Source organism: Melanotaenia boesemani, chromosome 16 (assembly GCF_017639745.1).
Source record: "Melanotaenia boesemani isolate fMelBoe1 chromosome 16, fMelBoe1.pri, whole genome shotgun sequence".
Classification (NCBI taxonomy): Eukaryota; Metazoa; Chordata; class Actinopteri; order Atheriniformes; family Melanotaeniidae; genus Melanotaenia; species Melanotaenia boesemani.
Window position 1 is genome coordinate 14,240,197 of NC_055697.1, and position 6,925 is coordinate 14,247,121.

The following is a 6,925-nucleotide window of genomic DNA, read 5'->3' on the forward strand; positions in this document are numbered from 1 at the left end:
GAAAAATTATTATCCCCAGTTAATGATTGTTTACAAAATCCACAATCACACCTCAAACAACAACAACAACAAAAAGTTTTAAATTGGTTGGAACTGGTTTGTGCACTGACTTCATTAAAACACATGTGGTGTGAAACACCACCAACTTGTTGTATTTGGAGTCCCATGTGTATGTTTTGGCTGGTGGCTGTGTATAGTAACCACAGCCTTGATCAAACATCTGTTTTTATCTATTGACTGTTTTTTTTTTATGATATCACATGTTGTTGAAATGAAATGAAAATCTGACTGACTAAATATTGAGTATATATAATAACCAATCATGCTTAAACAGTGGCAGAAATATGTTACTTGAATGCAGAAATTTGAAATAAGGCAGCTGCTTGAATCCAACTTATAATTTAATTCAATTTCCAATGTGTTTTATTCAGATTAAGCTCTGAATTCCTGAACATCTGGAGGGAACTTTTGTTGACTGAGTGACTGGAAGACAGCTGTCTCCTCTACAGCTGCCAGCAGTGGTCTAACACCCCTCATTTAGCCAACTGCAAGACATGTGGTTCTATGCCTTTCTCATCTCCTCTACAAGTCGTCGTAACAATTGGTGAAAGGGAAGCAAATTGCATCTCAAAGCTGCAAGCGCTGGTTTGTTGCCTTCCCAATTGGAGAAGCACCTCTTTGCCATCTTTGGACAGAAAAGCCACAGTTGAGCTGAAGTGCAAGATGTGCCTCAGTGAAAATGTCTTCTTTTGAACTCAGAAATACATGAGAGAACAAAGACACTGTAATGATTAGGGTTTTTACCAGAAGGCATCATTGGGTGAGAAAATTAGTGACTTGAGCTTAGCCAAGTAACAGGCAGAGTTGGCAGCTGCAGAGAAAAACATCTGCTTTAATGTCCGACATCAAAGCCTCGCCAGTAAGGTGATGAGCAGAGCTGCTAACTCCATGGGCTGGATACAGTGACCAATGAGTTTAATCTCCTTATACAATAACAGCCCGCTGGGTTCAAACAAATGCAAAATGACACAAAACACACACTTTAACTTTTACCTTGGCCCTTAATTTGATTTGATATAGAGCCTAAATCTAACCATATCAGAAAGATGAGTAAAACTAAATTAATTACAAGCTCATGAACACATTTCAAAAGTTGTTCAATACACTGTTAAAGTTCAGTGTCTTGTCAGTTGGTATTATTTTACATGGGTCATAAAATGTGTTTTACACTTCCCCAACACAGCAAATTGTGTCACGTTACTTTGAAACATAATTGTTGTCCTGAAGAACACAGAAAGGATTAGCAGCTCAGTACCGTGCTGTCAGCAGGTGTGTATTAGCTGCTTTGATTACTCACAGCAAGACAGAGCATCTGCTAAGAATTTAATGATCATACTGGCAAAGACCTTTTAACCTTTCAATACAATTTCTTGCACTGCAAAAAATTTTCATATTTTTTCTTTATATTTTTTTTATACATTTTTTTTGTATTCTTAAGACCAAGAGATTGTATTGGTACAAATAACTTGTCTTGTATCATAAGTAACCCTGAGAGTAGCATTAAATTATCTAAACACAAGCTGCTCATGTAGCTCAGATTCAGCTTTCACTTTCTGGTTATATTAACAAGGTTTATATTTTGTACTACCATTTACAATGTAAATATTATGTGATTATAATTTTATATATATATATATGTATATATATATATTGTCAGTCTGTATAGCATGCACATCACTACACAATCATTGCACTGTGGCTTATTACATTTATATTTATTGTCCTTTTAGTTTATTACCATATTGTTCTTTTTTATTTTTTAGTGGTAAATGGCTGTGTAGAGCCTTGGATGCATGAAGACTGCGTTTCACTGCCACCTTAAACATGGCGCTGTGCGAGCAGCTGCGTGCTACGGCGGCTCTGCCTTCTCTATTCCTTTTTTTAGTGTTTTATATGGTTCTTAGATGTGGTTTTCTTTTTTCCTTTACAGTAGTCAGTACCAGGTGCAATTCTGCACATGGGAAACCTACTTTTATTGTTTTTCTATTTGGATTTCTGCTTCTTTTGGCACTTTTCCAAACTTCGGCGGGGGACACCTTTGGTTTCAGCCACGGCTCCATTGTTTACACCAGGGACCAGCTGTTAGCTCTGAGCGGCACTGCTCTTCTCTACGCGGAGAAGCCGGAGATTCCCGCGGAGATACGGAGAAAAAGAAGAGGCTGCAGAGCAGGAAGAAAGCTCCAGGAGAGGAAACGGAGGTACAGGCCATATTTACCCTCCGTGATTATGGGAAACGTTCGTTCCCTCTCTAACAAGACCGAGGAGCTCACGGCGCTGACCCGGCTACAGCGGGAGTTCAGGGAATGTAGCCTCATGTGTCTAACGGAGACGTGGCTGAATGGACTTATTCCGGACTCTGTGGTTTCCCTGGATGGATTTAAACTTTCGCGCGCGGACAGGAGTGCGGCGGAGAGTGGTAAGAGGAAAGGCGGGGGACTCGCGGTGTATGTCAACGAGAGATGGTGCAACCCGGCGCACGTCTGTGTAAAGGAACAGCTCTGCACCAGGGACATTGAGTTACTCGCTGTGGGTATGCGGCCGTATTACCTCCCGAGGGAGTTTTCACACGTTATACTGTTTAATGTGTACATCCCTCCCTCGGCTGATGCAGCAGCTGCTTGTGAGCTGCTCCACAGCGCAGTGACTCGGATGCAGACTCGCCACCCGCAGTCCCTCCTGCTGATCAGCGGGGATTTCAATCACACCTCGCTCTCTGCCACTCTCCCTACTTTCGTCCAGTACGTGAAGTGCCACACCAGGGAGAACAAGACGCTGGACTTACTGTATGCTAATGTGAAGGACGCATACACCTCCGCCCCCCTCCCCCCGCTTGGACGCTCTGATCACAACCTCGTACATCTGCTCCCTGAATACACACCCAGGGTGAGAAGACAGCTGGCACAGAAGAAGTCTGTGAAAGTGTGGACCGATGAGGCCAATGAGAGACTGAGAGACTGTTTCCAATCCACAGACTGGGAGACACTCTGCAGCTCTCATGGAGAGGACATTGATGGCCTGACCCACTGCATCACGGACTACATCAGCTTCTGTGTGGAGAACACTGTGCCAACCCGGAGGGTGCGGTGTTTCTCCAACAACAAACCCTGGGTGACCCCTGAGCTTAAAGTCCTGCTGAACCAGAAAAAGAGGGCTTTCATTTCAGGGGACAGAGAGGAGCAGAGGAGAGTTCAGCATGAACTCCAGTACAAGATCAGGCGGGCCAAGGACAGCTACAGGAAGAAGCTGGAGGAGCAGCTGGAGCAGAAGAACACACGGGACGTGTGGAGAGGGCTGAAGGAGATCTCTGGATTTGGACAGAGTGGTGCCAGAGGGACAGCTGATGGAGACCAGCGCTGGGCCAATGATTTAAATCTGTTTTTTAACAGATTTGATTCAAACCCCACTCTCCCTGCCCCCCCTCCCCCCTCTTCACACATCCCCAGTCCAGCGTCTACCATCACCTTCCCCCGACCACCTTCATCTTCACCTCCACTTTCACCTACCCCCCATCTCCACTCCACACCAATGGACTCGACCACCAGCCCCCCACTGCCCTCCACCTCCCCCCTCTCCTTTACATCGGCCCAGGTGAGGAGAGAACTGAGGCGGCTGAAGAACAGGAAAGCTGCAGGACCCGACGGCATCAGCCCCAGGCTGCTCAGGACCTGTGCAGACCAGCTCTGTGAGGTGCTCAGGTACATCTTTAACCTGAGCCTCAGCCTGGAGAAGGTCCCTGTCCTGTGGAAGACCTCCTGTGTGGTTCCGGTTCCTAAGATATCACACGCGAAGGAACCGAACCATTACAGACCCGTCGCCTTGACCTCCCACCTGATGAAGACCATGGAGAGGCTCATCCTCGGTCACCTCCGCTCCGTGGTGTGCACCGCGATGGACCCGCTGCAGTTTGCCTACAGGCCAAACATCGGGGTGGATGATGCTGTCATCTACCTACTGCACAGGGCGCTGGCTCACCTGGAGACCGCTGGGAGCGTCGTGAGAGTCATGTTTTTTGACTTCTCCAGTGCGTTTAACACCATCCAGCCGGTGCTGCTGCGGGGGAAGCTGGAAGGAGCTGGTGTGGATGGAAAGCTAGCCGCGTGGACCATCGACTACCTCACCAACCGGCCACAGTACGTGCGTCTGCAGAACTGTGTGTCTGAGGTGGTAGTCTGCAGCACGGGGGCCCCTCAGGGAACAGTGCTCTCACCGTTCCTCTTCACCCTTTACACCTCGGACTTCACCTATAACACCAGCAGCTGTCATCTCCAGAAGTTCTCTGACGACTCAGCCATTGTGGGCTGTGTGTCTGAGGGGAACGAGCTGGAGTACCGGTCAGTCATCAGGGACTTTGTGGACTGGTGTGAGCGCAACCACCTGTGCTTAAACACCAGTAAGACCATGGAGATGGTGACTGACTTCCGGAGAAGGACACTACCCCACACACCGGTGAACATCCAGGGGAAGGAGATTGACCGGGTGGACAGTTTCAAGTACCTGGGTGTTCACCTCAACAATAAACTGGACTGGTCACACCACACAGACGCCCTGTACAAGAAGGGCCAGAGTCGCCTCCACCTCCTGAGGAGACTGAGGTCCTTTGGAGTATGCAGGCCTCTGCTAAGGACATTTTATGACTCTGTGGTAGCCTCTGCTGTCCTCTACGCCGTTGTCTGCTGGGGAGCGAGCAGCACCGACCGGGACAGGAAGAGACTGAACAAGCTGGTCAGGAGGGCCAGCTCTGTCCTGGGCTGCCCGCTGGACTCTGTGGAGGAGGTGGGTGAGAGGAGGATGTTGGCCAAGCTCACATCCATCATGGACAACACCTCTCACCCACTGCACCAGACTGTGGGGGGGCTGAGCAGCTCCTTCAGCAGCAGACTGAGACACCCTCAGTGTAGGAGGGAGCGCTACCGCAGGTCCTTCATCCCCACTGCTGTCAGACTGTACAACTTGTCTGTATAGTCATATTACTGTGTAATATTTATTTATATTTTACTGTGCAATACCCCCCATTATCAATGTCATCATATTCTTCATATCCCACCATCACCATGTAAATATGTATATAGTCTGTGAGGTTGTTGTTATATTTTATTTTATTTTATGTATGGATGTAGTGTGTGTGTGTGTATGTATATATATATATATGTATATATATATATATATATATATATATATATATATATATATATATAATGTATGTGTGTATGTATGTATGTGTGTATGTATGTATATATATGTATGTATATATATATATATATATCTTTATATTATAACGGTACATATTTTTGCTTTTCTTAGACTTGTAAATAATTTCTATTGCACTTTCTTGCTGTGATGCATGTTCACCTTATTTTGCCTCTCTGTACTTTATTCTATAACAAGAGCTGCTGTAACAAGTGAATTTCTCCACTGTGAGATAATAAAGTCTAATCTAATCTAATCTAATGTGACAAATGAACAACTTGAAATTATTAAGACTTTTACTTCCCACCTGCTTGCCTATTTAACTACATTTAAAAATTGTTTCCTCAAAAAGTCACTGAAGTCTGGAATCAATATCAAATTTTGCTAAATACACCCAGGAACGATTTATCGAGCTTTCTGAGAGCCCCTGAGGAAAGTTTCAGGTATGCTAATTGATCAGCACTGAGCCATGTGTCAACGACATGAAAGCAACTGCAGGGAAATCCTACACGTGGAGGCAGCTCACAACCTAGATAAGCAGAGATGAAGATTACCACAATAATACACAAATACAATATTTTTTAATGTTATAAATGTAATACAGATATTCAAAGCATAGGCAATGTTTTTTCTTTTCAGACTGAACTGAGTTGTCAAAATCTGTGGCTATACCTTATGTTAACAGTTTTATATCAGGATCAGAATAATAGAGAAATAAGATACTGAAATAAACACAATAAAATAAGAAAAATATAATATAAATAATGCAACAAAGGCATTAACAAATATATAAATATTTACAGTATTAAGATGGAGCTTTGTGAGGAAAGTGCACAGATTTAAGCATTTTACACAAACTGTTTCAAAACAACCTAAACAGATGGGGCTTAGTGTTGGTTTATGAGGCTCATACTCATGCAGGACAATGCACACGCTCTACATAATGCAACAGCTGTTTCCAGGAAAAAAAAAAAGCAATGTGAGACAGAAAATAAATAAATAAATTATATATATATATATATATATATATATATATATATATATACACGTTGTGCAGAAATAAAAAATAATGCTTTACTTTGTTTAACCACGTTTCAGAAAATCAAGTTCAGTCTTTGAAATGGTGCTTATCTTGACATTATAGCTCCCAGCAAATCTCATTGTTAATTATATGGATTTGCATTTAAAACATAACAGCCACCACTATATTAAATACATTCGCACTGAGAGCTGGGCTACATGTGGATCTCATGTATACACTTGGCAAACAAACTATCAAATTCACACGGTTGTCTAAAATCTTATATTGTATAAGGGTTTCTGGAAAGTACACTTCAAACAGCACTGTGCATTACAAAAAGCTTTACGAATGAGAAACACCCACCAGGAAAAAAACAAAGGTTAGTTTTCATTAAAAGGACCAGAAAACAAACCAAATGAAGCGGATCCTTAAACAAGTTAGAAATGTCATCTTTTTTTTTTATTGAATTGTGCTTAGGCACAGAAGGAACAATGAATAATAAATCTTATTTGTACTGTAGTGTAAATTCTACTAGCTTGTCCCTATTTGCTCCCAACTCTCACTCTTATTGGAAAATCCATCCATCCATCCATTTTCTGCCGCTTATCCGGAGTCGGGTCGCGGGGGCAGCTGCCTAAGCAGGGAAACCCAGACTTC